The sequence below is a fragment of the Sciurus vulgaris genome (assembly GCF_902686455.1).
Source record: "Sciurus vulgaris genome assembly, chromosome: 2".
In the NCBI taxonomy this organism is placed as follows: domain Eukaryota; kingdom Metazoa; phylum Chordata; class Mammalia; order Rodentia; family Sciuridae; genus Sciurus; species Sciurus vulgaris.
The window spans coordinates 43,784,697-43,812,122 of NC_136462.1; the positions used below are offsets into that span (position 1 = coordinate 43,784,697).

The 27,426-nt window shown below is 40.1% G+C and overlaps 1 protein-coding gene across 4 annotated transcripts in view; it reads right to left on the reverse strand.

Moving 5' to 3' along the window:
• DAAM1 (dishevelled associated activator of morphogenesis 1) overlaps window positions 1–24,437 on the reverse strand; it is a 162,576-nt gene extending 138,139 nt beyond the window's left edge. For 2 of the 4 annotated variants that reach the window (XM_079125805.1, XM_079125802.1), the window contains exon 1: window positions 24,286–24,437. The gene's annotated coding sequence lies outside the window, so the exon portion shown is untranslated. The other 2 variants (XM_079125803.1, XM_079125804.1) reach the window with 2 other exon arrangements.
• Between the last annotated feature and the right edge of the window lie 2,989 nt (window positions 24,438–27,426).

Genomic DNA, 27,426 nt, shown 5'->3' on the forward strand with positions numbered 1-27,426 from the left:
CCACTCACAGTGTGTGAGTTGCAGGTAACTATATGAAATGTCATGGTAAATGGTACTTGACACACTCTAAATCTGCACTGCCTGAGAAGTTAGTCCTAGTCACTCACAGGGAGAGGGACCTGAGCTTGGCAGAAGGCAGGCTGCCCCTCTGAACCCACTGTGGTCAGTAATGAAAAAAAGGTCCAGATACAGATTGGGAAGAGCCACTACCCTGCTCACTTCCATAAGAACCAGCCCTCTTCAGATAGTTTTTCCTCCCAAGACTAGTTGAAACACAAGCAAGATGAGTTTCAAATGCAATGTGTTTCAAATATCTGTTCCAAAAATTTAAAAGCTGCTTGCCTCCAATTTTGGGGAGTTTGAGAAGGTAGGATTAACTTTCAATCAAGTCCAAGCATGACTGGGCCACAAACAAGTCAAAAGAAATATGTGTGCACTGTATAAATCTTTAAAATTCAATTACTTATAGTTGCAATTAAAGTCAGTAAAATATATTATTTCAGAAATCATGCTATAGTTAGCCAACAGAAAACATATTCACTGCTATTCTAATAGTGCTCTAATACTTCATTGTGATACTAAATGACCCTTGAAATTGATGTATTCAAATTTTTCTTTTTGCCTACACTATGAAAAAATAGGTTTAATAAAAGGAGCAGACAAATTATATGAGTGCAATCAACAGGTAGGTATCCACAATTATCTCTCACACACTCACCAAACCTCATTTTAGCAGAACAAGATATTCATTTGACAGAATATGCCTAGAGTGGGCAGCTTTTAATGGAGAGGAGATAGGAACACGGGGTCCTTTCCTGATGTAAGTAAGAAATTATGTGGAAGGCCCTGGGAAGTCAATGGAAGGATGACAAGACAGTGCTCAAGGGCTCAGCTAAAACAGGGTTGGAGGGCTGGGGGACAACACTCACCTTTCAGACCCTACATATGTGTAGTGAACCCCACCCACGAGAGTGAGAGTGCATGAATGGATATCTGGAGAGAATCTATCCTTGAAAACAAATCCATCATTCATAAAGCTCTGCTCTGTAAGGAAAAAAAAAGAAAGGAAGGAAGGAATATGAGAGAGGCTGTCACAGGAGGCCAGCCTTCTCCATTATAGTGTCACCTCATCAGGAAAAATAATCACATTGCTTACTGCCCCTATATGACCAAAAGTCATTAGCCATGCCCAGAAGATAGTAGGAGTTGTCATATCGCTGTATCAGAACCCATATTTACTGGTGTTTCCCATCCTGACTGACCCCAATCTCCACATCTACTATACAGGGAAAAGGAGCGGGGATTTTATGCCTCCAGTTGGTTTATTGGGACATTTCTAGGACCATGGACTTGCCTGCTTACTACCACGGTGGATCATGAAAGGCCTTGTTATCCTGAGCTCAGACAGGGAAATGCAAATCCCTCAGCCTAGTGCAGAACTTTATGAGCCTGTAGTGGCTTCTGCCTGTGAAAAGCATGCTCTGCAGCTGTCCTGCCAACAGCACAAGCCAGCTGACCAGCATCCAGCCACCGTTTCTTTTCCAAACACCGACTGAACAGACCTTGATTCAGTTCTTATGTTACGCTCCGATGGAGAACAGCATAGGGGAAGTACCAAGAGAGCGATTTTAAAGAAACGATCCTGGGCAGAGACCAAGTCCATGTTCCAACGGAATTGTTAATAACTCAGGGTTCCTTCATGTTGTTTGAACCCTCCATGTCTAACTGAGGAAAAGGCATATTTCTTTTTCTCTCCAGGGAGGAAAAAGCAGGAAAGTGAAATTCCTGGTAATGTCATATCCAGTCAAACAGGAAGGTTTGCATGTAGGTTCAGGGCTGAAAGGCTTCCAGAGCTGCAACTGAGCCAATCGGAAAATAATTTATTTCATTTTCATTTGTTTCATTTCCTCCAAAATTATCATTGTCTTGCTCCTTTCCCCACCAAGACAAGAGGAAACATTTCATAAACACAACAAAAAGGGTGCTTAAGAAACACCTGAGATGTGGAGAAACTGTACTCTTCATTCATTGCTGGTGGAAATAAAAAATAGTGCAGTAAACTGTAGAAAACAGTTTGGCAGTTCCTCAAAATGTTAAATATAGAGTCTCTATATGATCCGGCCATTCCATACTTGGGTATTTATCCAAGAGAACCAAAAACATATGTTCACACAAAAACTTGCACGCAAATGCTGTATTCATGAGAGCCAACGAGTAGAAAGAATCCAAATGTCCATTAATAAACAAAATGTATATATGTGGTATATACATAAAATGGAATATTAGTTGATGATAAAAAAAGAATAAAGTGGTGATATGTGCCACAACATGGATGAACCTGTGGAAACATACTAAATGAAAAAGTGCACAAAGGACCACATATTTCATGCCTCCCATTATATTAAATATCCAGAATTGGCCAATCCATACAGACAGAGAGCAGATTAGTGGTTGCCTGGGATGGGGCCAGGGCAAATTTGTTAAACCACATGGCAAGAACAGAGGCTGAAAGTATTGCCTGAAGTAAACATTCCACTTTGCCACAATTAACAGAAAAGCATCTCTACCAGGGAGATGACCTTCTTGAGTACTAAGGAAGAAAGAAGCCTGTGAGGCGTCTGCAATAGCAGCCAGGTCTGCCTGGCCCCTCCAATTTGAAGGGATCTGAATGGGAATCATTCAACACCCCACACTAATTCAAATGAACTTGAACCAAAGGACACAGGAGAAAGGACGAGCCTTTCCAGACGAGCTGAGGTCTAGCACAGCATCCTCTAAAACCATCCCTAGACCCTGCTCCTGTTATCCTGGATCACCTACAGCCTCACTCTTCCAAGGTAAACTGAGGCAATCCTAGGAATCATAGTGGACTTCACAGGAAAATTTGGCTTTGGGCTATCATCCCAGGCAGAAAAGGCAGCTCAAAGTACCAAAGGTGGCCAATATCTTGATGACACACTGATTTCATAAAGGCAACAGGCAACCTCTGATAAGAAATGAGCCTTGAACTTACTCTTTTATGGATGGCAAAATCCAGGAAAGAGATGAGAGAGGCTGCTGGGGCAATGCTGAAAATCTACACCAGAACAAGTAGGCCACAAACATCACAGGCAAGGCAGATAGCACTGGGAGAAAAAAGAAGACACAGAAACTGCCTTCTGACCATGATATAGGAGCTCTTCACCATTGTGAAGGCAACAAAATGAAAATTAATGAGGATAAGCTTCAGCTTTCCTCCACCCGCCCTAAATAGTGAGAGGAGACCACTCTGAAGTAAGACCAGCATTGACACATCCTTTACTCAAGGGTGGAAGTAGATTTGAGTCCCCTGGTATTACAATGTAAACAATTTTTCTTTGAGTATGTGCTATACTCCCAGCTAGAGGTGGTATCAGTTTACATCCTCCTCTGGTCATATGAAGATCTGCAGGTAAAGGGACACATAGTGGCCTGTAAGTCAGCCAATCTGAGTCCTCACCCTGGCTTCAGCATTAACTAACAGGGTAACCCCCAAATACTCTGGGCGCTGCATTAAATCGTGTATAAGATGACTATAAGGTGAGACCATTTGTAGTTCTGTTGTTGGTTTTCGGTTTGGTTTTATTTGGTTTTATTTGGGTTTTGTTTCAGTTTGTGGTTTTTTGTTGTGAAATCCTTCAAACAAATGAAATCTCATAGATAACCCCAATACTTAAAGTTAAAATAAATAGGAGGAAAGATAGGGTCTCCTAGACACCTTTCCCAGAATCTTAGGACTCCGTAGCAGAGCATGAAAAGGCATTCCCTGAAATACTTGATTCTACTTTCAGTAGAATACTTTTTGGAAGTTTAACTGAAACCAAGGGAAAAAAAAGATTTCTAAGGTCTACTCAGGGGCAGGGGTTGAGGAGCCATGGTAGAAATATCAGGAAGGATCCCTCATTCACAAGTATGTAAATCTCTCACATATACATGCATGCTTATTTTTCTAAATAAATATATGCTGGGATTAACAAAACTAAAATTCATTTAAAGTGTTACTGACTTCATGGTCATGTGGGACTCTGATTTGTTTCATAAATTAAAAAGGAATCACCACACTCTAAAAGACTGGAAACCACAAAGGAGAAAAAGAAACAATATTCCACTTGAATTAAACAATGTAACAATCTTAAAGATCAATGATGCCACTACCTCCAACCACAGACTAGTTAGATCCCTGGACTACTAGCTGTGGCTCACAATGCTGTTTTGAGAGGGATTCTGAGGCCATGTCCAGACAGGAGAGGTAAGACTGGCACATTTGATAAGCACTGCCTGACATGGCTGTACAAGGGGCAGGAAGCAAGGGAGGGTCACATGTCTCTCATGTTAGAAATGCCAGGCTGCATCAGACAATCATCTAAGATGTGATGCCAATCAGCGAAGACCTGAATTCCAACTCTCATTCTGTCATTAAACTAAAACAGAATTTTCTACAACATGGGCCATAATATGTGGATTGAAACTCTGACTTAGTTACTTACATTGGTTCTCCTTGTGGCAATTGATAACATAAGGACATTAAAAAAAAAATCTCACTTCAAGAGTTTATGCCTACCAACCAGACGATTATACCAAATGCATTATGGGTTTTTTTTTTAAATTCTATCATAGTTGTCACTTGCTATTTTTAAGCCAGGGTATTAAGAATATTTATTCAATAGAACAAAACTAGACAAGTTGTACATTTGAGAATCTCATTAAATACAAAACCAAAATAGCTTTGCTACCAACTTCAGAAAATTTATGATGTTAACTTAGAAACTATGTGTCAAAGCTTGACCAGCTTAAGTCTGGTCCTTTCAAAAATAGAAACCTACATCAAGAAAGTTATAAAGCATGAACTCATTCATCATATATTCTACCCAAAACTGCTATAATAAGAATTAACAGGAAATGACTGAATTAGAAAATGACAGAGGAGTGTTTTCTATTTCTTAAATTGATAAGTTCATAAAATAGTAAGTTTACATAACTATTGTAATATAAACTTCTCCCTCATAATATTTGGATTATTTCATTGTTCTGCCTCCTTATTCTTCAAACATGTTTAGTACAAAGGAAAACTACTACCATGCTTACCATAACACACAACAACAACAAAAATTGTTTGAATACTTTTAGCTTAGATTTTACCAGCCACAGAGAAAAGGACTGTTCACAATCACTATTCCATCTTATATTAAAGATTTTGCCACTGCAGGTCCAAAAAACGTAGGGACCTAAGGTGAAATATTTCAAGGTCCATATTACATTGGTGTTGTTACTTATTCCCATGGTGTGAGGAAAGCATCTTATTTTTTATTTAGAAAGGTATTTGGCACTCTTGGAAATTCTGCTTTTGGGGTCAATTTTATAGAAACTGGTCAGCTGGGATTTGAATGGTACCCAGGAACTAACAAATCAGCTAGGGAGAAATTTCCATTTTCTCAGCTTAGGAAGAACATAAATTAAGGTCTCATGAGCAATGTGCAAACATGACCTCCTCCGTATCTTAGTCCTTCCTCCAGAGAACCCTCTTGTAACAACCACTGTGCCACTGAGCCAAACCACATCTCCCCAACAAGCACACCGGGACCTACCTACCAACATCTGCCTTTCCAGAGAGTGCCACAGGAGATGTGTCTGTACACGGTGTGCTGTGACTTTTTAAACAGAAGCAGGTGTAGAACTTCACAATACCGTCCCAGAAAAAATAAAATCTGAACTGAGCCTTTATGCTGAGTAAGTTGTCTTGTCTAAGTTTGCTGGAGAATGCTATTTTACATCTTATTACTGCATAACCACAACCATCTAAAATTAGTTTCAGAATGCTTGGGAGAGGGTTTATTTCTCTATTTAAATTAAAACAAACTTGAAGCACTTGTGGTAAGAGAAAACCCTTTTTCCTCACAACACTGATTTATGATATATTGACAGGAAGGTGATCAGACTGACGACTACAGTATTTATAAAACAAGGTGCTGTAGAGGTAATGCTGCAGATATTTTCACTAAGCATTGAGGATCTGGTTTACAACACCATTTATAAACAAAATGAACTAAGGATAACATTTCTTTTATCACATAAATCATTGTAATATAAACTTCTCCCTCTCTCTTCATAATATTTGGATTATTTCATTGTTCTACCTCATTCTTTCAAACAAGTTTAATCCAATGGAAAAACTACATATCATCTACCAGATCCTCTGCCTGCAGAAGTCTTCTCTGCATCTTGCCATCAGCAGAAAACCACAAAAGAATTTTTTAAAAAACCACTAAAGCAAACTTCAGGAAATGCAAATTGGTGATAAAGGAACAGGAGCTAGCCTGAGGTTTCCCTCCAGATAATGAGGAAAGAGCCTATTAAGATAATTAATTAAGCAAAACTGCAGCCAGAGACCCTTAATCACAGGGAAATATTTTAGGTCATTTTATATATGCCTAGAGATCTCATCAAAGTTTCCTTTCAATGGGTTGCATGATTATTTACTCTATTTAAGAAAAGTTCTGGAAACTTCATGTTTGCATTGCATTTATGATCAGTTTAAAGATACTGAGATTTAAATTAGATAAAAGGGCAAAAGGTCATTAAGCAAAACAAATATGTATATATATATAAATAAATATATATATAAATGTATATATACATGCACACATACACATATATGAGACACTTGGAGAAGAAAGTTCTGTATAACAAGTTTTATAAGTGCAAATGAAAATACAATGTGCTAACTTTGACCAGTTGTTCAACCTCAGATAACTAAGTGAAGTGAAAGATGCTTTTTCATGCTATTGTTATCAGTGATGCTAACTGGCAAAGCCTTCCTGGAGGACAATTTGGCAGTACTTACATTAAAAAAAAAAACAAAAACCACCCACACACAACTTCAAATTTCATACTCATTGTGTCTTTTATTTTATTTTTAAGAATTTATCCTGAAAGAATTATCTAAAACTTAAAAAACTGTTCATAATAATTTTAAAAGAAAAATAGGAAAATAATTACCCTATACCATGCATAAAAAGGAAATGAATGTAGTCATCTAAGAAGTTTATTAAGAGTTTTAATAACATGAAACATGCTTAAGATAATGTTTAGTTGGGGGAAGGATGCAAAAGAATACAGATAATACATAATCAAAAAATGTATTAAACTTCTTAAGATTTGTGTCTATTTCTATATACATTCGTATGTTTTCACTTTTTCCCATAGTGAGCCCACTTTAATTTTGTAACCAAAATTAAAAAAAAAAAAAAAAAAAGTTTCTGATGTAGTTTCAGAATGACCTTGAGAATTCCCCAAGCTGGGCAAGGCAACATTTCTCAGAGAAGGGACTTCTAGCAGGAAAAAACCCCAAGATTTGGAAGCAGGCAAAGGGGACTAACAGGCACCTCAGGGGGGTGCTGTGTGTGGTGCAACAAGCCTTGCAGAGGCTGACTTTGACTTTTTAACATTTTAATTAGCCCAGTGGTCTCAAAGTGTGTTCTAAGGGCATCTGGGGGAGTCACAGATAATTTCAGTGTGTATGTGAGTTCAAAATTTCACAGCATGATGTTATTCGACATTTTCACTTTCATTCTCTCAATGAATACACAGAATTTTCCAGAAGCTTGGATGAAGTCATCACTCGGATGACAATTTAAGTTTCACTATTGATATTTTCAAATGAATAAGTGAATAGTTTGTCAATTCCAATTTCTAACATGATAAATATATTACACAAAACAAATCTCTTTGAGGTCCTTCAATTCTGATAGGGCCAAAGATTCTTGAAACTGAAAAGTCTAAGAACCTGCTGGACCAGATTATTTCACTGCTCTGTAAGTGTAGGAATTAACTGGCAAAAATCATCTAGGGATGTAATGACTCCTGTCCACAGCAAAGTAAATTAATTTTCTCTGGTAGCAGTCCAGCCGTTTTACATGCCTAACATGTATATATCATTGGCCCTTTAGTATATTAAATAGTTGTGTATATACCAGCAAATATATTTCAGTATTTCTGATTGTGAAGAGATGGTAGAAAGATAGACAGATACAGAGACAAACAATCAAATAAGCAGACACATCTACCTGTCAATTCAAATTCTCCTATGAGCAAGACCTAACATTTTACTGGTTCCCTCATTAATCAATGAGGAAAATTGTTGGCATTTGTTTATTTTATAATTTTGAGAATCTTATTTTTCAACTCATTCATTAGCACTAGCAAACTACAAATAGATCAGATTCTGCAAATAAGCCTTAATACTAATAAAAATGAAGGTGAGAGACTAATTGAATAATCAAACTAGGTTTTAAACAATGAAAACAGTAGCAAATGAATTTTTACTAATCCAACAAAACAGAGCCTGCCAAGATTCTACTTTCACTCCCAAGGTTACTATTTTGTGTTAAATATAGCTGAAAATAATACAAATTTAATTTTCAAAAATTTGGGAAATGAGACTTGGTATCTAATACAGACACTCCTTGACTTAGGATAAGGCGATATCTCAATAAGCCCTTCATAAGTTGAAAATACTGTAAGCTGAAATTCATTTAATCAACCCATCCTTCCAAATACCACACTTGAGCAACAAGGCACAGCAGAGAATGTGGGTTCCATGCGGCTGATGGGAGCCACAGTTCAAGACTGCCACCCAGCACTGTCAGAGGGGATCATCAAATTCCGTATCGCTAGCCTGGGAAAAAGTTAAGATTCAGAATTCAAAGTACAGTTTCTACTGACCATGTGTTGCTTTTGTACCAACACGGGGCTGAAAAATTGTTAAGTCAAACCATTGCTAAGACTGTGGTTTCTTACCAGTTTCCTCAAAGTAGTTGGATTCTAATGAGTTTCTGTAGCTAACGTCTGGCATTTGACAAGCTTTAATCTCTTCCATTTATTTAAAAACACTAGAGTAAGAGTGGAACAGGTGTCAAGACCTGTCAAGATTTATAGATGAAATGCCTGAGCCATGGAAAGAGGAAATGACTGATCCAATCTTACTTGCATCAAGAGAGGCTGAGAAGAAGCTTCTCAGCTTCTCCATTTTTACACAGCATAAAACACTTTTGGGTTAAAATCAAGTCTTCCTCTCCTTCACTCCAGACCTTGCAAACACACAAATAGGTGAACACATTCTGGGGCATACTCTCCAAATTGAGACACTGCCAAATTAGACTAATCTAAAAGGTATTTTATTTTGAATTATTGATCATATTTTTACAAAGTGATAGACATTTTCTAATGTCTACAATGTTTTCATTAAAGCCTGTGGTTTTAAATATTCCTAATTATAGATGACCCAGTGTTGGTACATGAAACATCATTTCAATTAAGTCAACAAAGCAATTAATGTAACTTTTCCAAAATGCAACAGTTTTCTAAGGCAGGGTTCTGCAAACTACTCTTCATGAGCAGATCCAGCCCTGCTGTCTAAAGACTGTCATAATTGTTTATTTGTGCATTGTCTAGGAGCTTCTGTACTATAACAGCAGAGTTTCACAGCTGGTAAGGGACAGCACAGCCAGCAAAGCCTGAACTATTTACTAACTGGTCCTTTTCAGAAAAAGTCCACTGTCCTCTCTTCTAAGTGTTCATGTTCTTTCTTACCTCAATCCAAGGTTATCTTTTTTTTCCAAAATTAAATTTAAACTAGATAACCTTCTATTTTCTTTCAGTGACAATCCTATAAAAACACTCTCCTAAAACTCAGTGTTGCATTTTTAAAAGCAGAATATTCCTGTGGTGAGGCCTTAAAATATATATATCATGTTCTTTGAGGACAAAGGACAGCCTATAGATATAAAATAACTAGCAAATTCCCTCTGTAAAAAAGCAATTATTTCATGACCTCAATTTTAAAAATCTGGTTATTTTCCAAAACTAAAGTACTTTTCTCATTTGAGATTTTTTTTTTTTTTCATTTTTAAAAGCCCCAAAATTTCCTGAGTCAACAAAAACACTGAGGTCAAAGATTTGTGCTAATATAAACATCACCTAATATATTTACACGTTATGTTTTCTGTTAGAATTTTAATTTAGAATTTTTTAACTGCTAAGACTGTTCCCCAAAATAGGAATCTGAAAAACCTGACACATTCTTTTTATACCCACATGTACATACTCTTAATATTCATTTGCATAAGATCTAGTAAAGGGTACCCACCATACTGTTTACCAATAGCTTTTCTACCTCTAGCAACCAGATAGTACAAGGCATCAATTACTTTCATTTTAACTAATTTATAGAAAATAGAGAAAACAGGAATAGGCTGTACCATGAGTTCCAAACTGTGGAAATTCTGCAAGACAAATAACCTGGTTCTTTTCACAAGTAATTTACAAGGAAAAATAACTACATGAGATTTAGAGAGGTTTAAGGGACACATAAAAACCACTATGTACAAACCTTATTTGAATTCTGAGTTGAACAACTTAAAAAAGAAAGGAAAATTTTAAACACTGACCAGAAGTTTGATGATTTTAAAGAATTAATATACATTAATTTAGATATAGTAAGGATCCTTTAGTTATGTTAGAATCTTGGGTTTTTTTTGGAGAGATATACACTAAGATTCAAAAATACTTACAGATGATATTATGTGATGTCTATGACTCATATTTTTAAAAACCCAGAGTTAAGGGAAAACTATTAAAGATAGAGATAAAAGATTGGTCATGAATTGATAATTGGACAAGCTGTGGGTACATGCAGGATTCTTAAACTGGTTATATTAGTCTCTACATATGTGTATATAGGAGCTTTTCAATAATAATTTTTTTTAATCTTCAGTGCATACTACTTGAAAACAAGATAAGTAGCAATAGGAAGGTATTACGTCTGGGGGGAGGTATTAAAGGGAGCTAGAGCAGATCTAGAAGTATAGTTTTTGAAGTGATGATTTTCTAATTTTGATGATTTTCTAATTTTGTTTTAATTTTAATAATCATCAAGAGCGTATTGGCAGATGGATATGGTGGTGCATGCCCGCAAACCCAGCTACCCACAAGGCTGACACAGGAGGATCCAAAGTTTGAGGTCAGCCTAGGCAATTTAGCAAGACATTGTCTCAAAAAAAGTAAAATGAGAAGGACTGGGGATGCAGCTCAGAAATGAAGCACATGCCTAGCATGTCATAGGCTCTGAGTTCACTTCTCAATATTGCCAAAAAAGAAGGGAGGGGCAGGAGGAGGAGGGGGAAGAGGGGGATAAAGAAGAGGAGGAAATAAAAGCCTATCGGCATATTTGTGTTACTTGGTACCATAGAACTTTAAATAAAGCCCATCACCCCTGCCTGCATGTAATTTACCCCAGGTGTTACCTGTGACCATAATGAGCTATCACTCTTATGATTATGTTGTGTTATAGGTCAAAGAGAGATTGTTGGGGGGGGCGGTGCTGAACTAATCAAGTTGAACTAATCAGGTACACTCTTTACTCCAGCTGGCCTGCAAGGAAGAGAGTTAAAGGTAATCTTTGGCTCACAGCTAGCAACAATCTTCGGTCCTGGATTCACAAGGAAATGTACTCTTGTCAACTAGCAGTAAGCTTAGAAGAACCCCCGGAGCCCCAGATGAGAACGGCGGCCTTGGCTGACACCTGGATTTTAGCTTGCTGCTGAGACCCAGCAGAGAATCTAGCCACAGCATGTCCAGACTACTGACTGGTGTTGTTTTAAGCCACCAAGTTTATGGTAAGTTATTATGCAGGAAAACACACACACATGCCTGGATAGCATCTTACACCTGAACAGCACTACAGTAGCTCAAGGTCTACCTTTGTTTATAGGCTTATAATTCTTTTGGCACCAAGAACATAGCAAGTTAACTTCTAATCAGTGTTTCTCAGAAGATCATGAATCCAAATTTGAGAAACCTTGAACTACATAATACTTGATAAATGAAATAGTTCTTATCCAACACACATAGCTTCTTTGCAGGCAAGAGTTCATACTTGAATGCTTTTTATAGTGTGAAGTTTTCTAAAGCAGAAAAATCCTGCAAAATAATCAAATGGAACAAGTTTAAAGCAAATTGTGACTAAGCCAAATGCATCATCAAAATTGTAGCTTATCATCACAGTGGGTATAAAATAGAATACAACTTTTTATCTCCTACTACCTAACTCATGACAAGAAGCCATGAGAAAAATGTAGGCCAGATTCCTCTACAACAAAAATTTCTTTACAACAAAATTTCCCATATTTCAGGTGATCTATAAATATTAAATAATTACCACAACTATTCTTTGACCATGTTATACATCTACTTAGAGGGAAAAAATGACATGTACATGAACATAACAAATAGAAAAACAAACTCTCTGAGATCTAAATGTCTGTTTGTTAAGGTTCCATTTAGTTTGATTCCTTTTAGTCTGTCTTTTTTAAATAATAGCTTCATTAAGACACTATATATATATATATATATATATAATAAAATTCATCCACATAAAGTGCCTAGGGCAGTGATTTTTAGTATATTCATGAATTATATAATCATTATCACTACATTCAGAACATTTTAATTGCCCCCAATATCTTGTCTTTTGCTGTTGCTGTTATTCAACAACATGGAATTGTATTTTTCACTCACATAATACTATAAACAATAACCAGCAAGGTGGTTCTAACATCCATACTCATATCGTCTTTTAAAACTGTCATTTTTTTTCAGTACCATATCACACTAACAAATTTCTCTAGTACTAGAAAGCCTTGGCCATCTGAGAATCAAAATCAGCATTCAGGAAAGAAGAGAATGGAAGATAGATGATTTAACCATAGGATAATAAGTATTGGAAAAACAGGTTTGAACAGTAGACTATTATTTCCTATAACCGATGCTGTAAACATTCCTTCAAAAAGATGGGGATGCTCTAAATAAGCAAAACATGAAACCACTAGCAGTGAGAGCAAAGAGTCTTTCAAAGCTCTTGACACAAGGTCACCTGTTCACTTCAGACACTGAAGGCAGAGGAGGATCTGGGTTTTAAATACATAGAACAATACTTCTGTATTCCAAAGGAAAAAAATGGGGCCTTCTCTGAGAACATTCAATAGCGTTGTGAAATGCCCATGGCCAATATCAGACATTTTTTACATGACAAATGTTTTAAGGTGCTGTTTCCATGGCTTATGGGATTGGCCAAAAATTACTTGGTATACTTTTCTAAAAGTCTTTTTCTAGACTTTGCTAGAAATCTGCATTTGAACTTCTATCTTTTAAAAAGTTCATTTTTTTCCCTATTTCCCCCATTTGGTCATTCTAATTCTGGACCAAAGGCAAGAGTCTCTGTGGGGATGTGATGCTGGCACATGGCACAGATTCAGAAGGAAACGCGAGAAACAGGCCACCCCACGTGTGCTAAGCCAGAGAAGAGACTGACAGGAAGCTCACAGAGTTTGCTGCAATAACCTAGGTGCTTTCTAGATTATTTTATTTTAGATTCTTTTCAAGAATAAAGGATAGAAAAAGCATTTATTTCTATTCTCCACCCTCTTTTGATCTCCAAGAAGCTCATAGTGTTGACCATTTGTGACTGGGTAGTTTCTATTTCTTTTTCTTTCAAACAGTAGGTTGAAATGCTCATTGACTCCACCCAGGAAGGCATTTTGAGGAAAGGATAACTTCCATAGATAGAGTTTTTCAATTAAAACTGCCAAAATTTAATAAAGCTTCAAGCTTATTGGAAGCTTTGGGCCCAGTATATTGTAAAGAGCACACTACATCACATGGACAAGACCTTTCCTTTTCACGAGTTCAAAATGCTAAAATTTTTTAAAATATTCACACAAAATGAATGCAAAAATTTAAAAGGAAAGCTGCATATTGAATCAGTCAGGCAGCCGGCCCCAGGACACATCTGCAATTGTACCCATGTTTCCAAAACCCAAAATCAGTCCCTCACCCCCAGTTTTCAGTCCTGGCTGAATGTTAGAATTACCTGGGGGTCTTTGAGAATCCTGGAGATGAGGCCCCAAACCCAGATCTACTGAATCAGCCTCCTTAGGCTTCTCTTTCTTAAATCCACTGTGGAAAATCCTGACACCCATGTAGACTGGAGCAACAGACCAGGCCCAGCAGCCCTGAAGCAGGGAGTAGATCTCTCAGGTGTCTCACCTATCCCTCGGAGAAGGCACTTGGATTACATTTTAACTGAGACTGTGTGCTTCCTGAACACAGTCTTTCTTTGCATTAGTTGCTCAAAACAAGGAGTTTGGGTTGGTAAATTAAAACCTAACAACATTTTTGCTTTGTCCATTAAAAACATCAAGTGTGAGAGCTACCAACGCCCAAATTTTAGAGTCAGGTTTAAAAGACATTCTTATTTGGGGGAGGGGGAAAAGATGGAATATCACACTGTTACTCCTTTTCAGAGCTCTTCCCACACTTTGATTTGAGATAAGTTGTCATTTTTCAGGACTAAATCCTTTTTTTTTTTTTTTTTTAAAGCATTTTGACCATTGCCAACAATGACAGAGCTGGCCTTTCCTCTCCTCAAAGCCTCGTCATCCTTATCCAGAGATAACATTACTGACCTACCAACCCAGGCGATGGGCTTCAAAGTTGTTTATTCACTAGCTCTGGTGAGCTTACCCTGACACAGCATTGGTGTCTCATTGGGTCCCCTGTTGTGACCAAGGACATGTCCTTAAAACATGACTGACCTCCCAGGCTGTGGTCATGGAAGAATGGAGAAGTGACCCCCAAAGGGTCTAATCCACTGACCTTTACTCTGCTCTAACCAACTGCCCAAATAAATAAAAACAGCAGGGTAGCTCAGTTTCCCAAATGAAATCCAATTTACCCCTAAATATGCAAGACTGGTTTGATGCTAAAAGTTCTCAGGCCATCTAAAATCTGTCAGCTGGCTCCCAAGCAGGGTGATTTTGCCCCAGGAGATAGCCATGTCTGGAGACGCTTGTGGAAGCTTCAACTGGAGGAGAGGGTGCTACTAGCACCTAATGGATAGAGACCAGGGATCCTGCTAAATATCCTACAGTGCACAGAATAGCCCCCCAGGCAAAAAATTGTCTAGCCCCACATTTCAATAGTGCCGAGGTTGAAAAACCATGAATTACAGTAGAAGAATGGGTCGTCTGCCAGCACACAGTTGGATGATCCTTTGAAGAGACTCTCATCTCACTTTAATTTGGTTTAAAACAAGAATCACAAACTCAATGGCTTTAAGAGCCGAAGAGGTAAGAAATATCACATAAACTAAGTGGCTCTGAATAGGCATAAGGGTGTGGTGAGATCTGTGACAAACCACAGTATAAATGTTCACTATCATTTCATTTTTAAAAAATAGTTGGCTGTCTACCTTCACCCCCATGGACCACTGGTGGTCAAACTCTGGTTTAAAGAGATTATCAACTTAAACAGATGGGATGATGACCAAAAGACATGGTCTAGCCTCCTCCCTTCCATCCTAGGAATTTCCTGAGCTGTCAGGTTAAGAAGAGATCAGGTGTCAGTCAGACTGTGGGGGTTTAGCTCCAGCTAAGAACAGATCTCAGGTACATTGGGCCAGGTAGGGGCCACGGGGAGAAACTCTAGATGGGGAAAAATAGGGTTCCCCCACACCCATCCTTTTGGGAAAACCTGGTGGACATTATATCAGTATTACACATTAGTGAGGTCACTATTTTAAGATGATACTGTTCTCTTACACACTGAGAAATTTTAACCCAGGAGACATCTAAAATCAAGTGGCATTTTTCTTCTCTGCAACTAACTGCAAAGTCCCCATTGAAAAATGAAGTGATTCCGCTCACTCAAGGTATCATGCATGGATGGTTGAGCTGTTTACCAAACATGTAGACATAGAGTTTACATTTAAACCTACTTGGCACTATTCTTTTTCTCCATCTGAAAAACTTATTAACATGTTTGCCCCAAGTCACTGTTTTAAGATGTCTTTTCCACACAACAGAAAGATTAAAAGCAGACTAAATACTTGTAGCTCCTTTCAAAAGATCAGGCTGTGGACAGAAAAGTCAAATCAGCACATGGAAACAGAAGAAGGAAGCCCTGATATGAGTCCCCCTGCAGGGATGCATGCGTTCTGCTGCAGGAATTCCTGGTCTGAAGAGGCAGGATAAACAAAGGCAATCCAGAGGGAAACAAGTGATAAGATAAATGAGACCCAACAATTCCTTCTGTCCTCCCCTCCACCTACTTCCTCCAACTCGTCCCGACAGAAAAACAACCTGAGCTTGGCAGAATTAAAAGGTAAGTCGGAGGGTTAAGGGGGAAGAAGTGCTTCCTTGTCAGGTCAGTGATTGTGGTCCCCTGATAGGGAACCTGGATGGCTGGGAAGTCCCTGAGAGCTGAACTGGCAAGTTACAATCCACAGGATACATAGTAGGGAAGGGTCAAGTACGGAAGAAAGGTAACTTCAGTCACAGCCTGATAAGAAATTGGGTCAAATTAAAAATAACACATATGTTGTTTCCTTTTTTAAATTTTTAATCAATCCTTCAACAGAAAAAGTCATAGGTAAGGTAGTTTCTTGCCACAGCTCCTAGAATTTCTGTAGTTAGAAGTATCATCTACTACCCACGGAATCTCAAGCCCTAAATGGGTCAGAGTTTTTCTAATCCAATTCCATCTCTGTTCCTGATTTTAAAAATGCAAAAATATTAATATAAAAGCAGTATTGTTATATCGCATGTATGTACGAATATGTAATAATAAATTCCATCATTATGTACAACCATAATGCACCAATTTAAAAAAAATGTGGAAAAACTAAATAAACAAATAGAAAAGCAGGCCTGTTCATTTAACTTTCTGAGAACACACTGCAGCCATTGGCTTCAATCCCAAGCATTTATTTATCCTTCACTCTCTCTGACTTTTAGTTCAAATTACCATTGAGTGTTGAGGGGAGAGTGGGGGCTGTAATGCAAACACGACTGTCAAACAAACAGGATGAGGGGAAAACCAAAAACATTACTGTTGTTTCTTTTGCCACCATCATCCTAAGTCATTAATATCTGGTTAACTCTTGCTATTAAAAAACAAAAATATATCAAATGGCTGCCTGAGCAGAACTGGATGGTATTTTCTGTATCCACAATTTCACCAACTCTCAAGAGAGGAGCATAAGCCAAGGTCCTTCAAATGATTTAAGTTGTCCATTTCATTTCCTTCAATTTCTTATAATAAGTTTTGCAATAAAGTCTCAGGATTTAAGGGGGAACCTAAGCCAGACCTCTTGTTACAGAAGTGCAGATTCTAACTTAACTCGAGTCTGGACATTTCACTGCTTGGTTTTGCCTGATCTCTATGAAACCAACACACATTTAAGCCTCAGCACCAATGGACAATCTATCTCATCTGACAAATGATGACCTCCATCCTTCACTCTTCACTCTTCCCAAAAGCAAATCTGCAGGAGCTTTGTGAAAGAGTAAAGTCCAGATCAGAAGAGGCACCAAGGACTGGGGATATAGCTCAGTTGGTTGAGTGCTTGCCTTGCAAGCACAAGGCCCTGGGTTCAAATCCCCAGCACCACAATTAAAAAAAAAAAAAAAAAGAAGAGGCACCAAAAGACACACTAATGGCATCTCTCCTTCCTCCAAGAAAAGAAAGAAACGAAAGGTATGGACTTGGTCAAACTTTTAGGAAGTTGTCCTAGTCCTGACCCAATCTTTGCAGAAGGACACCTGTCAGAGGCATATACTTCCTTGGCAAACCCTTGGCAAAGACTTGCCACTAGCTCATATGGTCTGAAAAAACAAAGACCCCTTCCAGCAGTTCACTTTATAATATACTTTCTTTTGCCCCCAGCAATGATGACTGCACTTTGATATATCCACAATGTACTGTCTAATCTCTTATGGTCAAGAGTATGAGTTTTTAAAAAGCAAAACTTAAAAAAATAAAGCCGAGTAGGGTTATGGGTATAGTTTGTGGCTGCAAACCAAGGTGAAGCTAGCTCATGCCCTTGACCTGGTTTATATGTCACTAACAAACTAAGCTTAGCCAACAAGAGCCCATGTCAAAAAATAAAGCTGGGCATCTGTAAAACCCCACAGCTAAATCTAGGCTATCATTTCTTGAAAGTCTAAAACGGAAAGTTCATCAGATGGGCAATGTTTGCCAATTGCTCTGCAGGTATTTCTTTAGAAACAAAAAGGAAAAATACCATTTTAATAGGTGACCCTAATTGTGTCCCTGGCAGAAATACAGGTAACCTTCAACTCCAATCCCTGTACAATTTATAGAACAGAATGAGCTCAGGTTATTACTAAAGGTAAATGACATACTTAAGAAGTGTAACAAGTTGAATGGAAAAAAAAAGCTTCTGAAATCAATGTCTACCAATGAATAATATTTTTTGAGTAGCCTAATGACTAATTTAAAGTTTCTGTTTCATTTTCCCTTCCTAGCAATAGCTATTAGGGCATAGGCTTTCCTATTTGTTTCCCTAATTACCCAGTTTCTGTTTTAGTCAATTGTCTTCATTATAATATTGTCAAAGTGGCACAATATTCAGTTTTAAGCCAAAAGGAAAAGATCTATTGTAAGTCAGGAAATCACACCAACTACACTGGAAATTGAACTTGCTTTCCTGGTTTTCCACATTTAATTTACAATGGTAGCTATGATTTAAAAGAGTTACAATAGTTTATTTGGCATCAAATTTGCTACATTGTAATAACAAAAGTCTTCTGAGGTGGAGAAAAAAAAATGGTTATTTCAATATTCAAGGATATTCAATATTCACATCACACATCTGACTACTGTTCAAGTTTTCATTATTTTCTTTTCAAAAGAACCTTCACAGGTATCATGCATGGTGGCACATGCCTATAACCAGCAGCACAGGAGGCTGAGGCAGGAGGATGTCAAGTTCAAAGCCAGCATCAGCAATTTAGCTAGGCCCTAAGCAACCCAGCAAGACCCTGTCTCTAAATAAAATATAAAGAAGTCTGGGAATGTGGCTCAGTGGTTAAGCGCCCACCCCCCCCCCCTTCAATCCCTGGTACCAAAATATTTTTTTTTTTTTTTAAAAAGAAGCAAATTTACTCTTTAACAGCACTTGTAGACAAACCACTGCCTCAATATTAAGAGATGCAAAGGAAGTAGGGAAAGTTCCCCAACGCAAGCTGGAGAGAAAAGAATAACACACAGTAATATCAGAACCCAGGCAATCAATTCCGTGGTGTGAAGAAAATGAGAGTGCCTGAGTTCCCAGCCTGGTCTGGCATCACAGCTAGGCACACTCACACCTCAGCGAGGCAAACTCCGTAATTTCCTTATCTGTAGTAAAATGGCAATAATAGTGCCTACTTTGTACAGTTGTGAGAAGTCAATGTTATAGTCCACACAAAGTATCAGAAAGGGCTTGACATGTCACACTTATGCTACTAAGTGTACTGCGATCAGGGGAAGGGCTCTGAGGAGGAAGGAGGTTGAAAACTGAGAGGTAAGGCAGGAAGGCATCCTGGAAGCTATGGTACCTGAACTCGATCGGAAAGCACCTGAAGTATTTGAGGAGCTAGAGGGGTGCACACTCCAAGTAAGAAGAAACACTGGTGCAGAAAGTCACTGAAGGGTAAAGACTAGGAATGCTTAAATATCAATGAGGAAAATAGGCTCATCGAAGTGGAGAGATTATTTGCTAACTCCCCATTAATGGAGGCTGGAGACAAGGCTCTGTATACTTGCTGCTGTGCTTCAACTTTTAACTCAATGTTAGACATTATGGATTCAAATCCTCTCTGAAATGTTCTCTGCTCCTGGAATAATAGAAAGGATACCAGAAGACCAAAAGGTAAACACTTTTTTTTCTTTTTGCTGCATAAAGAGTCTACTAGAATGGAATGTAGGTCACTAAAATCAACTTGCATCTCATCTTTCTCTATCCCTCTTTCAGTGGGGGTACTAATAAGGTGGTGGCTGGGATTCCCCACCCATGCTTCAAATCCATCTTTCAATTCCAGTCTCTGTCAGCAGCCTGAGCCACTGTAAATAACACAATCTACATTAAAGACAGTACATCTGCTAAGTTAATGTAACTTCAAAAGCAGTATCCTCCACCCCAGCCTGCCCCAGCCTGCTCTGCCAACCAGACATACTCCCAACCCACATGCAAAAAAACACCCTTGGTACCAGTTTCTTAAACAGTACCTATGCATTCAGCTGCCTGTAAACTTTGAGCTGTTTGGGAAACCACTAAGAACAGATGCTGTATTTAATAGATATTCACTTATAAGATTTCCTCCATTACCATGCTAGAAATTGTATCACCAAAATAAGTGACAGTAGTCCACAGTCCTCTTCCAAAGAGGAGAAATCACTTTCTTTTCAATTGAGGCCACATCAGGGAGAAAACAAATTTGCTAACCTAAATTGGCAAAGTTGCTTTGTTTTCTGCAGTATAAGGATAGACTTAACACTTGAAAATACCAGAGCATGGCTGGAGGCCAGGGAAGGCCCCACAGCAGTGACAAGCTCTGTGGATAATTTTCTGAACCTAACACCAAAGGCTGTCAATGGTACCGGCTTTGTTGGAAAAGTTTGTTTCCTCTGATCCAACAGTTGTTAACTTTTAAAGTGTTTTTACAGAAGGACTCTAGATTCTCAAGCCAAAGCCACTCTTTATACCATCCCCCCAAATATTTACAAAATGAAACACTTTCAATCTCAACTGTGTTTTATTTGTAAGCATCTTGTTTGTTCTCAGAACCACAGCACCAACACTAAAAGCAGCCTTTTACACTAAGTAGCTCAAATAAAACCACACAGAGACTTACCTTGTTAACACCTAGAACTGTCCACAAAGCAAAAAAAAAAAAGCCAGAATTCAAATTCCCTAACACCTATTCACTGAACTCCTGTGAGCACCACCCAAGGATGTGACCCACCGCACCCCTTCACTATCACACTGTGGCCTCATAACTTACACTTCTGAAAGCCTACAGAATCTCACTACTGGATAACAATGTTACAAATATTGGACAAATGTTCTGCTTTCATATCAGCCAGCCTGGGACAAGTGATCCTGTTTGTAGAGTAATTCTATCCCAGATGAGATGACTGCTGTCTTCAGATTTTCTGGGAGCCATTGGTAGCCTGGCAGTGTCTCTAGGAATCATTGCCTTGGTCTCTTTCCCCCATTCTCCTATCACATACCTCCTGGGAGAGTTAGCCAGACTAAGGAGAGTGATTAATAGAAATCTAGAAACGTCCAGTTGGAGAAGAAATTGTACCCTGGGGAAGAAGTAAAAAAAGTCTAAGTGGGTGAATATATTCCAAAAGCAAATAACTATAGAATACATCTCTCTATTTCAAACACAGGAAGGGCTTTTATATCACACAGTGTTTTGGTTAAAAAAAAACTTCAGAAAACTAAAGGGGGAAACTCTCAGGGGAAAAATACAGACTTCAGTATCTCTTCTGATCTCCAATCAGAGTTCTACTACTTAATATTCATTCAGCAAATAATTATTAAAGACCTACAAATGAGGAGACAGAAGAAAAGACAAAGGCCCTACCCTCAAAAAGTTTATAATCCAGTGAGGAATATAAGCAGAAAAATGAAGGAGATTTTCCTTTTATGATAAGTTGTAAGACAAAACTTAAGAGTGATAACTTCTGGCCCCTCATGGGGATTTCCCCTGGGGATGTAATCACCTATTTAAGACAAGATGATGAGTGTCAACCACCTGGAACTCAGCATCCTCAAGTGTTAAGCTGCACATGAATGCGTGTGCCTGACTCATATATACACACTTCCCACTTCCCACTGAGATTTCTGTGACAATGCACTTGGTATAAAATGCAAGCAGAGGGTAAACAAAATCTTCATAAAAAATTTAATTGCACTTAAGTTTAGATTACAAATAACTGCATTCATCAAGAATTTGTAAAATGGCAAAGCCTAAACAATTAATTCTAAGACTAAAGTATAATTAGAAGTTGAGATACTAAAGTAATAATGGTAGTAGTAGCAGCAGTAATATAAACATTATTAGAAACAATAATACAGGTGCCTTGCCCACGTTGAAGCATTGCCATGAAGAACCAAATTATTTTGTCATACTAATAAGGCTCAGGGACATTAACCCAATGCCACAGTGTCAGAAGCTGAGTTTAAACCCTCATCTTCAGAATACTTTGCGGGGAGAGGGTAACAATCAACTATGTTTTAGAGTCACAAGAGTTTATGCCTAGAATCAACTTTAGGAACCCTCTATAGTCCTCTTCTCACATTACCAATGGGGAGACAGAGATTCTCAGCAGTAAAGGGTAAACCTCAGGGTGGGCTAGCCAGTAATGACAGAGTCAGAGCAGGACCCAGGTTCTTGGCTCCCAGCCATGTGTGCTTTATTCAAGAACTTGCATCCTCTGGGATGGCATTTAGATTTTCCCAGAACTCTAAAGCATGGCAGTGATTTCCAAAATTCAACTTCACTTCTTAAATGTCCCCAAATCACTTCCATTCAACTGCACCTAGGGCAAACTGGGAACCTTTATAGGTAACCAGGGAATTCTCTTTATGAAGAGCAGGGTAGAGCACCCTTCTTGAGAAATCTGCCTCCAACACTATTGGGGTAAAGATGCAGGTAGTCTGAAAGGGGAAAGAGATCTTTCAAATTGTGACTTTCAGAGTTTGCCTCAGGGAAAAGGCTCCACAGTTCTGGAGGAGGTGGACAGATGAAGTAGCAGCAAGAAAGTGGGAAAAGGGGTCCTAGAATTGTGTCCAAACTATTTACAAGAGAATTGGGAAAGTCCAGGGCTTTGAAATGGGTGAGGAGGAGAGAGCAGCTGGGCCCAGGACAAGCATTTGACCACACCCACCGGCCACGCCCTCCCAGCTGGCCGCAGAGCCACATCGAATCGAAACAGCAGTGGGAGCAGTTAAGATTCCGAAGGCAGGAGTCGCCATAGTAACGGGATTCGTCCTGCAGGCAAACTCTGCTTCAATTCACTGGGTCCTGCTCAGAGCTCACAAAACTACCACTTCAATGAGAGCAAACATGGTCACGGGAGGCATTTGCTCTCGATGTTCTCCTGAGAGATGTAGGGCAGGAGGTCCGGAATAGGGTGCAGGAATCTATTCCTGAGCGCACGAAAATATTTTATGGGGGCGAGAGACAGAACACCCCAAACACCCCAAACCCAGGCTGTAAGCATTTCGAGAAAAGACCTTACTAGGGTTTGGGGATGAATGAGTGAGTAAACGGAAGAAATGAAGATACTAGGGGAAAAGGGAATCCAGGGGACTTTAAGAGTTGTCGGGCCTCGCAAACGTCTCCAGTCAGAGGACAAGCCGGATCACAAGCAGTTGGCATTCGGCACCAGCTGGGTAAACCCGATTATCCAGCCCTCCTGCCCCACAGAGAGCCTTATCTTTAGATTATCCGACACTCCCCCCGCCCCTCCGCAACCCCAGGGCTCCGGGACACAGGAGCTGTGCCACAGCCCAAGTTCTCTTTGCAGAGCAAGCGATTCAGTACCGGTTCTCCCGAGGTGCGCCCTCCGGAGAAGGACGCGAAAGGGTAGAGCTCTGCAGCGCCTGGAACCGGGTTCACCGGCGGCGCAGCCTCCCCTCGCCGCTGTACGCCAACACCCCTCGCTCGCTCTGCAACGCCGTATTTCCCTCTTTTCTTTCTTGAAACATTTAGCTCCTACTTTTCCTGATTAGTCACCCCATCCCTTTCAAATGGGGCTTGAAGTGAGGGTGCCAGGAATGGTGGGGTTCCTGCTCGGACGTTGACGAGTACACAAGTCCCTCCTTCTCTGTGGCCACCTCCGTGTCCAGCAAGACTGCCTTGGGATTCTCCCTCTGGGAGTCGCCGGACCAGAAGCTCCCGACCGCCAGTGCAGTGCCGGCAGCCCCTAGCCGAGGCTACGATCCCCCAGCGCCCAACCCCGGGAGCCTGCAGCATAGCGACAAGCGGTACCCTGCCGGCTCCCCTGCCATCCAGGAGCCTCAGAAAGAAAGGAGGGAGGGACCCCTGTCCTCGGGAGCGCCCCCAGTCCTCAGAAGCGCCTTCCTCTGGGCTCGACTCGTTTTGTGCCGCGCTGCAGCCATTTTCCAAACCCCAGATTGGCAGCCGGGAGCTGTCTCAGTCCTGTTCCCACCCAGACCCAACCTGAAGGACGGGTTTAATATTTACCTACTGGCCCGGGAGCTCCGGGGAGGTAGCGGGAGGGCGCGCCTCCTGAATCCAGCGCCTGGCCCAAGGAAGCACACCCACCCCCGCGCCACCGCGCGGTGCCACTTAATGAATGAGTGTGGCGGGCGAGACGGTACGTCCCCCTTACCTGAGCAACCCCTGCATGCTGGAAAGACGGCTCTGTGCTCCGGATACAATGGGATCCGGTTAAACAGTTTCCCTTCGCAGCCGCTCGTAGGTTACCAACTCGCAGGTGACATCACCCTCTCCTTGCCTGATAGGCTACAATGTGGCGCCCACTGCGCATAGACTCCCCGGTCGGGCCCGTAGGCTCTTGGGAGTTGTATTACTTACCGGACAGACCAAACTCGGACAGTCTAGCTGCCGGAGCTCGTTAGAACTACAATTCCCGAAGCAACCCTCGGTTCCCCCCGTTCCCGCCCCCGGCCCCGCCCCCACCGGGACCCGCCCCCTCCCCGCCCTCCCGCCTTGCTGTGCCCGCGGTGGTCGTTCAGAAGCAGAACTGAGGACAGCACACTTGAGAGGGAGGGGCACCCTGTGGTCGTGCCCTTTGACTTGACCTCTGTTCTCCCTAGCGCGTGGTCTCCAAGGGCCGCGGGAGATCCAGGACTTGTGCGCACCCGCCAGGCAGTTCTGACCTACCCGGCTTTCTTAGTCCCAGCTGAAGCGACGATTAAGCCTTTTCTCTGCCTTCCCCATGCACAGCAACTACTTTGGAGGACACACTGGTTTCTGGGCTAAATGTGGTCCTGGTATTTCCCCAAGACCCGAGAATGAGGCAACGCCAGCCGCGAAAGGGAGGGATCCTCGAGCACCCAACGTGGTTCAGTTCACCTTTCTCTTCTCTTTCCCTCTCCCCACTTACCAGAGATCGGATGATCAGGAAGAACGTGGAGAACAGCTTAGTCGGCTTAACTGACAGAATAACCAGAGTCTGTCAGGATAAAAATGCAATGTAATAGACTAGAGAGAAAGTCGCCGCAAACCTCCGTCAGAGAGCCTGCTGCTGCTGCAGAGATAATACTATCGCGCAGCCATGCTTTTGTTCATCCCCGCAGAGACTTCCCGCTCTGGTGGCTCTCAACTCCTAGGAAGATAACAAGCTTGTCACAAGTTTCTCTCAATTGTGTGTGTGTGTGTGTGTGTGTGTGTGTGTGTGTGTGCATATAGTTTTAAATCCAGAACACTCTCCTCTCATTTTCTATACTATTCACTTAGGAACATATTTTAGAAGACTTTAGAGAGAACTGCATTGTATACTTCAAGATTTGTCCCGATCCTAATACATCTAAATGTTTACTCAACTGTACGCAAAAGATATGCAGCAGAATACTGATCCCTTAGGCAGATTTTATTTTTTTGTACATAATAAGTGTTCTGTGGAATTATCCAATTAGTCAATGAATACCAAACATGAAAAATTCCAGTTGTCTTTTAACACGGGGTAAAAAAAGAAGAGAAAAAAATAAAAAATAAAAAACCTCAATGCGTTTATTTGCGTTGTAAACGTATAGTAAATTATAATGGTATTTGATGTATCCTGACCATATACAGGAATAAGGTCACACCCACATTTCCACTAACAAAATCTCTAGACAGCTCTGCTTCTTGGGAAACTGAACGTTCACAATTAAGGTTTCAAACAACTCTCCCACCTAATTATTAGTGGAAATCCTATCACGCCTTTCATTTCACTCTGCAACAGTAACTTATGTTCAAGTACAAAATATTTGTGGAACTAGTTAAGGATCTCAGGGAAGAAGAAAATGCTTTGTTTTGCTAGCAGAGATGTTTTAGTGCTGAATTCTGATTTCAACAAGCCTATTCTTTATAGGACAGACCCATTCTCCCCCACCAAAAAAAGATAACTTTGTTGCTTTTCTAGTCTGAGCTACTGTCCATTTCAAATATTATCTTAAATGGAACTCAGACAATACAAATGTTCCTCTGGCCAGCAGATCAAGGGTGTAATCAGTGATACTCTAGCTAATTGGTAGTTCTAATATGTTGCACAATTCACTATGAAAAAATACTCAAAAAGAAAGTTGAATGTTTCCAAAGGCTTTTCCAATTTTATAGCTGTGTAAAGCTTTTAGATGGAAACATAATTGGTGAGCCTTATATTTACTGAGTCAATAAATTGAATGTGGAGACTTTCTATAAGGTAGGGTTCATCCTTGTAGATAAAAGTATATTGAGCCCGAGGCTGTGGCACATGCCTGTAATCCCAGTGGCTTGAGAGGCTGACAGGAGAATCATGAGTTCAAAGCCAGCTTCAGCAAAAAGCGAGGCACTAAGCAACTCAGTGAGACCCTGTCTATAAATAAAATACAAAACAGGACTGGGGATGTGGCTCAGTAGTCAAGTGCCCCTAAATTCAATCCCCAGTACCAATAAATAATAAATAAATAAATAAAACTATATTGTTGGGGCACATTCTAAGGAGTAATTTTATAGGAGAAATCAGCTTACAGCAGGTTCTCCTGGTTTTTCAGCAATGAAGGAAAGGGAAGGATAGAGTCTGCCTGCGAAAAAAAAATTCCATTCTCTGTAACAACTAAGGTGACAGGGGTGTGCCATGCAATATAGCTCATTCCCACAATGAAGGACATGCACATATGGCATACTATGATCACAGAAGTGTGTGGATACGTGCATATGAGCTTTCTCTGTAGAAAAAATATGTGTGAATATAGATAATACACATAAAGAGAAGGCATTGTGTGTGAAAGCATTTTCCTCTAAGTGGTAATGGATTTGAACTGATCCCTGCTCACTGTTTCATGGTAACCAAGGGAAACAAAGATGACTCTTTAGCATCATAAATGCAGTCTGCAGAACTGGATCCAGAGGAAGTTTGGACACTTCTATGGATACAGACAGGATCTCTCTCTCTCTCTCTCTCTCTCTCTCTCTCTCTCTCTCTCTCTCTCTCTCTCCACACACACACACACACACACACACACTTTTTCACACACTTATTGTGCATGTATTTAATTCTAGGTGACTGAGTAGTCTTATAAACCATCAAAAACACCCACATTGTCCACCTTTATTTATAGTCTCGGTTTCTTTGCTTTTTAAATAACTATTGCTGTTCTAGAATAATCTTATAAAAGGCCCTGCCTCATTCAGTAACCATGGCCTGGTAATTAGGAATCCGTAGGACAATTGAGAATAGACCCTCTGTACAGGTGGGGGAGGGGCAAAGGCACACTGAGGCAATCTTTCAAAATAAGACTTATCATTCAAAATAACCTCTCTCAGT